The sequence below is a fragment of the Notothenia rossii genome (genome assembly GCF_949606895.1).
Source record: "Notothenia rossii genome assembly, chromosome: 6".
Classification (NCBI taxonomy): domain Eukaryota; kingdom Metazoa; phylum Chordata; class Actinopteri; order Perciformes; family Nototheniidae; genus Notothenia; species Notothenia rossii.
Window position 1 is genome coordinate 59762138 of NC_136909.1, and position 11580 is coordinate 59773717.

The window sequence follows — 11580 nt, forward strand, 5'->3', positions numbered from 1 at the left end:
GACAAAAAGCAATGGGATTTCTCCAAAGGGTTTTGGAAAATAGCTGGAAATAAGGACTGTGGAAAACAAACCTGTTTGATAAATGCACGTTTTGTTCAGCCGGATAATATCCACATGTCTACCCTACTTTTATAATTTTCTCATCATAAATCTAATCGATAGATTATAAAAGGGTTTTAGGACGCGTCACTGCACCACTAGAAGCCAACTCCATCGATCAAGCTGGCTGAAACTTTCTCTCCCTCTTCTTCTAATGCTACCTGTCACTCTCCTTTAACTCCTCCGGTGACTTTCTTTTATTTGAAGATAGTTTTTTGCCCGGCGCTCACGGGCAAACGGGAGCCTGCTCGCGCTGGCTCCGCAGTAAACAGCTGTTTACTTTTCACCCAACAACGACAACCGCCTCACGAAACGCTATGTTGTAGCGTTAATAAACGAAACAATTTAACAACATTGCTTGTCAAAATACCTATACCACAGGACAATTTTATTTTTTTTAAGCAATATTTTTAGTGGCCCGAGCGCAATTGGAAAGTACGTTATGCTGGCCCGGGGTGTCTAAATAGTGCTTCCGAGCCAGCGGCCCATTTATAATGTTGAGCCCTGCTCTCTGTCACTGTGCATGTGTGTAATGTTTGTGTGCAAGTTAGACGGGGCCTGCGTGTGTGCCTGCGTGTGTTACTGTGTCTATGAGGGAGAAAGGAAAGCTCATTTTGGCCGCGGCGGGAAATTGATTTGACAACATAAAACTCGATTTTCACGATGTCGTCATTTACGACATCGCATGTAGTGCAATCCACGATGTATCGTGTAAACTCGATATATCGCCCCATCCCTAGGTGGTAGTACAGAATTATTACACAAATAGAAGAAACACCATAACATTTTCGAAGTATAATTTTAAGTGTTATAAATAAACACATGCTAGATCGCCAAGATGGAATTAAGATAAGAAACTTTACATAATACTTTTTCAAACACCAATTTATTGAAGCTAACACAAGTAGTGACATGAGCATAATTTCATACACTTCGGTATGCACTGTACACATGAGATTTAGATTTGAACCAATATTCATATTTCAAAGTCAAAACCATACACGGTACAATTTTTATTTTAACATTTCATATTTTAATTTTGCATAATTTTTATATATTAATTAACTTTATTAATATTTTACCTAAAACTTTAAAAAAACAAAATCTATAACTTAAAAAAAAACAAAAAACAAATTAATAAAACCTTGAGCAATTAAAAAAAACAAAAAACAAATTTAAAGTTCGGACGAACAGCAACGAAGGTGCTAGTCAGAAGATTAGTGCTTCATCTTTGATAAGTTAATAAATAATTAGAGAAAATGTCACCAAAACAAACTAAGTTGAGACTAGATGCAGAGCTAGGCGCAACAGCAGATATCAAGGGCAGATGCTATAACAGCTCCAAATCTTAGACAAAAGACATGGAACCACATGGAGAAACTGTTGGAACAGTGGCAAATGAGAGGACTGTTTCCAGCAGATGATCAGCCTGGACCAACGAAAGCCCATAGAAAAGCTGTAGTTGACTATGAGAATGGAGAATACTTGCAACAGCAACACGCATGGATCAAAGCCGGACAACCCCCCTGGTATGGACCTGCTAAAAGCGCTATTAACAGAGCTGAAAAAAGAAATCTAGAGTTACAAGTCTGGTACTCCATCTAAAATATGTCAGCCAAGAATCAACGAACAGCATGTATGTGGCTCAAGGAGCAGAGCTCACAGCAAAGGAAGATAAGAAAGAAAAGACAGAAGAAGCTCCAGTAATCCAACCTTCAAAGCTCCTTCCAAGCCTGACAGATGCGCCTCCTCCCTACATGACAGATAGCGGCTGGAGAAGGAGGATTAAAATACCAATCATGGACTCACAGAGAGATGGAAGCATTAGTGGCAAAACTACCTCCACTCACACAACGAGGTCAGAAGTGGGTGAATGATCTGGAGAAATACACAGTCCAAGAACACCTGTGCTTGGGAGACATGAGGGCACTGCTTGGACGGATAGAAGGAAAACTAGAGGCAAGAGCAGTGGATTCCAAGGCCAAATGCACCAACTCTCCAGATTACATTTCCTTCAACAAAGTCAGGTCAAGGTATTGGGCTGCCATTCGTCAAATCTACCCAACAACACGGAGTTTACATGCCCTCAACAGCCTGAGAAAAGAACCGGGGGAAGACATGTATGCCTTCCTGAAGAGATGTGAAGGAGTGTGGGAGGACTGCACTGGAGAACGACATGACGTTTCACCATCTGTCGTAATGCTGTGGAAGAACGCGGTCATTAACGCCCTTCCCCAATCAGTGCAGGCAAGCCTGGGAGATGTGGTGGCATTAGACGCTATACCCATGAAGAATGGAGACAACATCTAATTTACCACGATATGAAATACCAAGCAACCCAGAGGGAAAAAGACGAAGAAATTAAAACATTACAACTAAGACTCTTGAAGATACAAATGGCTGAGAAAGATACCGAAGCTAATAAAAACAAGAAAGCGGCAAGGCAAATGGCAGCTACATCAGAGAAGGCAGGGCAGATTCCGCCAACAATTCAAGCTCAGGAAGAACCAGAGAATGCAGGGCAGACATCTCAAACAGTTGAATCTCAGATAGTGCCAGAGAATCAGATGGAGAACCAACAACCAGGAAGTTTCCGAGGAGGCAGAGGCAGAGGAAAAGTTCTCCGGTTTGAGGGATGCTACATTATGCAATCAGCTGGGCCATTGGGCTAGAGATTGTCCACAACAACAAATGAAATACCCACCACATGCACCAAACAACGGCCCACCATGCAGTTTCCATGATGACGACGGAGGCAGGGGGTCCCAGAGATGTCAAAGACGGACAGGATTTCCAAACATGAACCAAATGCCACTGACAGCCTGGTATCAACCACAACAATGAGGAAGCTTAGAGGACCAGACCATCAGGTGATGCATCTTCAGCACTAGAGTATTTTGAAATCCAGCTAAATAGAGCCACATATGTCACCAAAGGAGGGAGAGGTTGAATGTTATTTAAAAGATAGTGAGTAGAATATTGCATTTACACAGAGCATCCACAGATTAGAAGTAGCAGAGTAGAACATTTAGCAGACTATTTTTGTAATTATGAGAAGGAAAAGACATTACGAGTGATGTTGTTCCCCCACACAGAAAACTATTGTGTCCACACAGCTAGTGAGGTCAAGAAGACGGGCTTCCACCCAAAATATGCAAGGGGCGGCGATACACCTGACGTGAAGCTGTCCAGACCTGAAAACAGAAACTTGATTCTGCTGTGGTGAAGTCTGGCTACAAAGGGAGGTGTTCCAATAGGGTCGCTTGTCTCAAACCAGTGAAGAAGTCAACAAGAATCCAGCTGAACTAGAGAGTGACTGTTAGTGGGAGAACTGTGACGGAGCGTCAGAGACTGGCCCAACATTTTCCAGCCAGTACATAGATAGACCCTGTCAGAAGACCGGGGCTTTGTTTAAAGGGGAACTTCATTTATTCTTAGCCAGAAGTGTAGTTTTTAATCAAACAAATTATGTGATTTATGGAGTCAGATTACATTTTTCTCATAAACACAATTGTATAATCGGTCTGGAGTATCTGTTTTAAGGCATGAGCCGCAGATTAAATAACATAACACTGATTGAGAGCTTGGATGAAGAAGTTGTAGGGTTTTTACAACAGTTTCAAGAATCAGTTTTTATTTATTTATTCTTTAATAACTGTACTGATTTATAGTGTAGTGCGTAAGGCAATATCTCATTTGAGTGAGGGGCACCAGCCCTTCATGCAGGTCACTCTCTGTGAGAATAGTTCATATTTTCCCTCCAGTTTGGAGAATGATTATTTTATCATATGTTAGTTCAGCAGTGTCAACCAATCCTCTAATCCTAGAATTATTGAGACGCATTAGCGACACCAGGGGTATTGTTTTTCGCAGCAACGATGATGCATAATACCATGACAAAAGCCATTGTTGAAACAAGTAAACTATTTTTTGTGCTAATGGCAGATTTTTTAGTGAATATGCATTTATACCATCAGAAAACCATACATCATACGATATTTTTGTACGCCTTGTGGGTACACGGAGAAGTTATATTTATTTAATGCAACGTTATGGGTTTTACATGTCCTGTTCATAATAGGGTATTCATTGCAATATTGATTGAGCCTTTTATGCTCAAAGGAGGGAGTGTCATGATTATACAGATATGTTAATTTCAGTGACGTTGTAGTTAATAAATAATAACATGTAGTTAACAATAGGTCTCATAACAACAAGAGGTATGCCGAAGCTTGGGCCTTCTCCAATGAGGGAGTGGTCCAGTTTTAGATATTAGACAAATGGAAGTGGATGAATATGTCAGAACTCTGAGTAATATTATGCAAGTTTTGTCTACACAGGCTAGGAAAACTACAGAGATACCAGACGAGACTCCAGAAGAGACTCCTGTTCGGCCAGGTGAATGGGTGAGGGTGAATGTTCACAAAAGACAGTGGGCTCATCCCCGGTGGACGGAAGCGTGAAAAGTTGTAACAAACTTCACTTGCGCTCTGGTTTAAAGGTAAAGAAAAAGGAGCAAATTGACACCACCTCACACATTGTCACCCTTCACTGGCAACTTCCAGAACATTATTGGGAGTTAGGACTGATTTGGCAGAGCTGGAACAAAACAATAAATAGAAATAAGATAAAGATAGAAACAGCTCAAAAGACAAATTGTCTATAGATTTTTATAGATTGTACATTAATGTGAAAACCAATTTTTTGTTTTACATCTGAAAAAGAGTCCAATTTTTTGTATATGTTATTTTTGTACTCATTATTTAAATTCCGTAACGGACACAACCAGGGATAAAATAGAGATGATGACGAGAACAAAGCCAAACCAATTGTGGGGTCCCCTAGGGATAAGATTTAGAATAGCATTGTCGATTGTGCTCATTACACTTGGCACCTTTCTGGTTGGAAGGGGAGTACAATATCAAGTAAAACATGGAACCATTAGTTCACTCATAAAGAATGCCCACATCACTAACAAGACTCCAGCTGTGTTTCAGAGACTTTCACTTATCCCCAGAGCCAAAAGATCAGCTGAGCAACAAGAGGAGGAGTTAGAAATACTCGTTCCCAAAGGTGAGGCGGTTATAATCAAGATGATTCACCCCCCTATATGCAGTTCTTGTATCAAATGATGAGATGGGTTTAAGTGATCGGGATATGTAAGTGATGGGGATTTACAGATTAGGGGAATCTCTAAATACACTGGATCCATGTTTTAGTCTGTACTAGAAACACCCCCTGCTAAGCTATGAACAACCGACCGGTGACCTGAGCACAATTATTGAAAATGATTGTTAGACACAGGCTACTAACCCACAAGTACAGCTTTGTACGTACAAACTCTATGAACAAGATTCCCCAGCAGATAGTGGCAACATTGCAGATATGTCCAGTCACAAAAGTTACTAAGGTTCTAAATAACAGTGGGATTAAAGTGATGGAGAAAATATGGAGACGTTCTTTTATAGTGTGTGAAATATGTGGTGCTTGAAACATCTAGGTATTTAAATGTATAGAAGAAAATGGTTTCCTGAAAGAGTTAATTGGAGTAAACATGTTACAGTGGGTGAAAACAATGTTTAGGGATATGGTAAAATTATTAGTAGACATGAATTGTGTTTAGATGACATTTAACAACTAAGATGGATAGTAAGATTAGGAAAATAGAGTGGAAAAGGTTGGATTTATTTGTGTGTTAGAATTTAACTATACGTAATGCCTCCCGAGATCTCTCTCTCTCTCTATCTATCCGCCTGTCAGACCACTACGACCACATCGTCCAAGCAGACAAAAGACCTCACCACGGAAGACTCCTCCTCCATCGAACAGACAGAGAAGCAGAGCTGAACCATCTCCACCTGAGGAATCCAGAACTACAGGTGACATAAAAAGGCACACTCATCGGTCCCCCACAGGACATGAAGTTCCAAGCTGAGCCACAAGATTTGGGCAAAAGAGCAGAGAGTGGGACATGAGAGCGGAATACACCCTCCATGCAATAAAGTAGAGACTGTAAAGGAGGAGATGAAATGCAAAGCAGATGGGACACTGAAAAGAGTTACAGCGGAAGGATCCAAGAGCGGATGGACTGAGGAGAAGGTGGACGGAGGAGAGGACAGGACGGAGGAGTTGGCATGGTCCGGCAGAACGTGAGGGGGTCGTGGCTTGACAACCAGAGGGGGAGAGAAGGAAAACGGGAGTGAGTGAGTTTACACATAAACACACTTACTCACCAACGAGAAATACGTAAAGAAAAATATTTATTAGCCATGAATTAATCAATTGGTGAATTTATAAAGAAAAAAAGAGGAAACTATTAAATAACCCTAAAAACACACTGAGGGTAGAACATATTATTAAATCTTTTCATCATATGAACAAATTATTCTTTAAGAGTTTTTTATTCATGTGTGAATTTGGGGAAGATTTAACTTGTTACAGTATAGACCTACAGTTTAAAGGGATGGTTTTAGTAACCACTCTATAAAAGCAGACAAATCTTTATTTGTATGGAAAATGTTAAAGGTAGAGCTAGTACCGAGCCAAAGATAGTATTCCAATCTAGAGTATTGATTTCTCCATTGTAGCATGGTTATTACCTCAGGAGGAAAGATTAAGGTGGAAATAACATTTGTTTTTCGTCCAAGATGTAGAGTTTTAAAAAGACACTTGGCGAAGAGAGATTGCACATTTTAATAAAAAAAAACTAATATAATTGGGAGTAATACATGCGGGGCCTTGGATCACTCATTGTGATGGTGCATATTTTACAACAAATATCGTTCAGGGAGAAGGGGTCGCTCGACCCACCCTGCAGATGTTTTAAATCTTACTTGCAGCTTCAGAGGGAGCGCACGGCACCAGAGTATGAGTTTTAAAAGACAAGCGCCACCAGCTCCTAATGGTCATCCATTCAATCAGTGATGACCTGACATTTAGAGATGTTATCTAAAGGAGAAACATACCTGCCATAAGTGTAAATTCCTGAATTGAACTGCAAACCATTAATGAAATGACTTCTGTTTTAAAGTCCTTGTTAAACGAGGGAGTAATTATCACATGCTCGGGCAACCAAGGTTCCACACACTGTTAAAGGGGTTAGCATAGTTATTTAAGTAGACCATAATTGAAAATAAATTAGTATAATGCGTTATTGATATTCCACTGGTTCTCACACCATTTCAGGGACTTTATCAAGACCCTCCAGAAAAACGCGGGCAAAAATCCTTGATTATGCGGGCTAAAATCCTTGATTATGCGATTAAACATGCGGGGTTTTTATGTGATTTTCTGCGGTGAAATGGCGGGAAGTTGCGAAATATGCGGAAAGTTGCGAAATATGCTAAATATGCGGGAAAAAAGAATAACAATTTTTTTAAATATTGGGCTGTCTTATTTATTCTCTCTCACACACAACCTGCCATTAACGTTAAACCCCTTTACTATTCAATTAAACAAATTCAATGTTTATTTACTGTAAAAGCAATTGGGCTATTTTAATCTCACACACACACACCCTCCCCCCCCCCCCCCCACACACACACACACACACACACACACACACACACACACACACACACACACACACACACACACACACACACACACTTCTCCGCCTCATTCTGTTTTCATTTACTCGTTCGTTATCTGACCAGCTTCAATCTTGTAGGCTACTCACTTCGTTTCTTGTAGCCCTCGAAAGGGTTTTGGAGGTTGATGCCTCGGTTAACGTGCGTTGTTTGGCTTTCTTGTCCGCAGCAGCAGAAAGCATTTTCGAATGTTTGAATGAATCAAAGTGGGTCGTCACCGTCGATTTTCTCTTATGCTCCAACACAAAGTTGCACGGGGTGTAGAATAGTTTCCCCCCACTTTTTGCCCGGTCTTTAGTAGAAATGTTCGTCGGTAAATGAGATGGAATAGATGTTTTCCTCTTGGTGTTTTCTCTATCGTGTGAGCTCCACACGTTCACTCTATACAGTGTTGTTTACATTCTGTGATGCGCGAGCTGATGACGTCACGTCAAGACGAGTTAACTTTTTTTTCTTCTCAACTTTGTGTGGAAAAATGCGGGGATTATGCGGCCTTTTGATAAATATGCGTCCTTTTAAAAATCTGCGCCATTTTGCTGATTATGCGGTAAATTCTGCGATCGCAGAATCGCGTTTTTCTGGAGGGTCTATTTATCACTGCATTAGAACAGACCACCCAAAGGTACTTAGTAGGAACATTTAAGTGATTAAATTCTACAACTGTTGTAACTGACCAAAATCTTCTCCCAGAAATGACTGTCTGGAATGCCATACCCCAGAGTAGAACGTACCGATTGAACACGACGGCCCCTTCTAGTACTTTCATACTGTAACGTCACCCGGAATGACGAGTGAAGCGTTCTCAAGTTAAACAGGTTTATTAACAACCAACGGCTCTCATCCGTCCTTTCTCACTCTCTCTCCTCTCGCGCCAACCTCTCACTCACCTGCACGCGCCCACACAGACACACACACACCACCCTCTGCTCCCCAACCCCGCCCCTACCTGCTCTCCTCACAGAAGCCTGACACAAACAGTTAGCAGAACACTTGAACAATAAATGCAGATCGCTACATTGCCCCCCCCTTACTAAGTCCCTCGCCCCGAGGGAATGCATAAAAAGTCTCTGAGGTGGCCCGGGGCTCTTCTTGGTCTCTGAGGCCGCCTTGGAGTGAACACAGGCGGCTGCGCTTGCCGGCTTGGAACATCCTGTCCCGGAACAGGGGGTGAGTTTGGGGGTGGGGGTGAATGTGGGGGGTCAGCAGGGGACACAGTCAGTGAATCGGGGGAAGTGACTGTCTGGTTTCTCCTAGACGATGCTGGGGGTCTAGGCCGCGGATGTGCATCGCCTCTGTATGGGGCCAGCCGGTCCCTGTGGAGGGCCACCCGTCTCCCTCTAGGCGGCAGCTGGACCCTATAGACCACCTCTCCCAGCTTTTCCAGCACCTCACAAGGGCCCACCCAGTGACAGTCCAACTTAGGGCACCGGCCCTTTTTTCTTCTTGGACTATACACCCACACCAGGTCCCCGGCCTTGAAGTCCCCCCCTCTAGCCCTCGTGTCATAGTTTCTTTTCTGTCTCATGCCCGCCTTCTGCAGCTGATCGCGGGCAAAGGCATGTGCTGACTCCATTCTATCCTGGAGCCTCCTGGCATATTCCGGTCCCGGAGGAACCGCTGGTGTGTCGGGGGGTCGGCCAAAAGCCATTTCTGCTGGTGTCCGCAGCTCTCGCCCCAGCATGAGCAGGGCCGGTGTGCATGAGGTGGACTCCTGCACAGCCGATCTGTAGGCCCAAAGAACAAGAGGGAGGTGCATGTCCCAATCACGCTGATGCTCCGCGGTGAGGATAGCGAGTTGTTTTCCCAGAGTCCTATTGAACCGTTCGACCAGTCCGTCACTCTGCGGGTGCAGAGGAGTAGTCCGCGTCTTTTGCATGCCCAGCCGGTCACACATAGCGGCGAACACCCTCGACTCAAAGTTTCTTCCTTGGTCGCTGTGAATGACCTCGGCCGCTCCAAATCTGGCAAACATGCCCTCCACCAGGGCACCTGCAACGGTCACCGCCTCCTGGTCTGGTATAGCATACGCCTCTGGCCATTTTGTAAAATAGTCCATGGCGGCCAGGACGTAACGGTTCCCCTTCTCTGTGCACGGGAATGGGCCCATTATGTCCACCGCCACCCTCTCCATCGGGGCCCCCACCGCTAGCTGCTGAAGCTGGGCACGTGACTGATCAGTGGGACCTTTGTACGCCGTACAAAGGTCGCAGCGGCGGCAGAAGTCCTCAACATCTCTCCTGAGCTGGCCCCAGTAACAGCTTTGGCGGAGTCGACGCAAGGTTTTGGAGACCCCAAAGTGTCCTGCCCCAGTAGTTCCATGGGAGGCCTTAAGCACTTCTTCCCTCAGCGCCCTGGGGACCACCACCTGCCACCTCTCCTCCCCCGTTGCACGCTCTTTCCAGGCTCTCTGCAGCACTCCATCCTTCGTCCGGAGAGCCTCAAACTTTGCAACCAGTCCTTTGGTGGCAAGCGAGCACCCAGCAACTTCATTCCACAGTGGCTTTTGTCCTGACTCCACCCACCTCAGCACTGGCTGTAGGTCAGCATCCTCTTCCTGCCGCGCTCTCCATTCGGGTGAGTCGATGATCCGTGCACCTCTGCAGACCGGCTCGGCTGGTTTATGCCTGTGGTCTCGCTCCTCCTCTGCACAGAGCTCCTTTTCTTGGTCCTCTCTCTTTTCACAGTACCGACAGCCGCTGGGAGCACAGGGGCGCCGGGACAGGGCGTCAGCGTTGGTATGGCGAACCCCCGCCCTGTGCTCCACTGTGAAGACGTACGGCGCCAGTCCTTCTAGCCAGCGTGCAATCTGTCCCTCGGGCTCCTTGAAGGACATCAGCCACTGGAGGGCTGCGTGGTCAGTCCTCACTGTGAAGGACAGGCCACACAGGTAGTACCTGAAATGGCTGATTGCTCTCACAATTGCCAGCAACTCTCTGCGTGTCACACAATAGCGCCGTTCAGCTTTGTTGAAGGTTTTGCTGAAATACGCCACCACTTTTTCCCCCCCAGGCCCCACCTGGCTCAACACCGCCCCCATCCCGACGTCACTGGCGTCCGTATCCAGGACGAACGGTAGGCTGAGGTCTGGGGGAGTGAGGATGGGAGACTCCGTCAAGGCCTTCTTTAAAGAGCTGAAGGCCAGCTCACACTCTGGAGTCCAAGCAAAATCACAGTCTTTCTGTTGCAGGCGGAACAGGGGTGCAGCTATGCAAGAGAAGCCACGCACGAACCGCCTGTAGTACGACGCTAACCCAATGAAGCTCTTCAGCTCCCGCAGATTGATGGGGGCTGGCCAGTCCTTTACTGCCCGCACCTTCTCCTCCAGCGTGCTGATGCCCTCTCCTCCGACTCGGTGCCCCAGGAACTCCAACTCTCTCCTCAAGAAACAGCACTTGTCGGGGTGGAGCTTCAACCCCGCTGCTGCTATCCTCTGTAGAACCCGCCGCAGGGCTCCTAAAGCCGCCTGGAAGGAGCTACCATGGACCAGGATATCGTCCAGGTAGATCAGGCACTCCTGTCGGGGAACGTCAGCGAGCACCCTTTCCATCAGCCGCTCAAACGTGGCCGGAGCGTTGCACAAGCCGAAGGAGAGGACTCGAAACTGCCACAGCCCCCTCCCAGTGCAAAAAGCTGTCTTTGATCTGGCTTCTGGGCTGAGCGGAACTTGCCAATACCCGCTGCGCAGGTCTAAAGAGGAGAACCAGGATGAGCCAGACACCAAGTCCAAACACTCATCTATGCTGGGCAGCGGGTATGAGTCTTTCTTGGTCACACTGTTCAGCGGTCTGTAGTCCACACAAAACCTCATCTTTGAACTCTTCTTCTTATTGACCATCACAACCCCCGAGGCCCAGGGGCTGTCAGAGGGCTCAATAATGCCAGCTGACAGCAT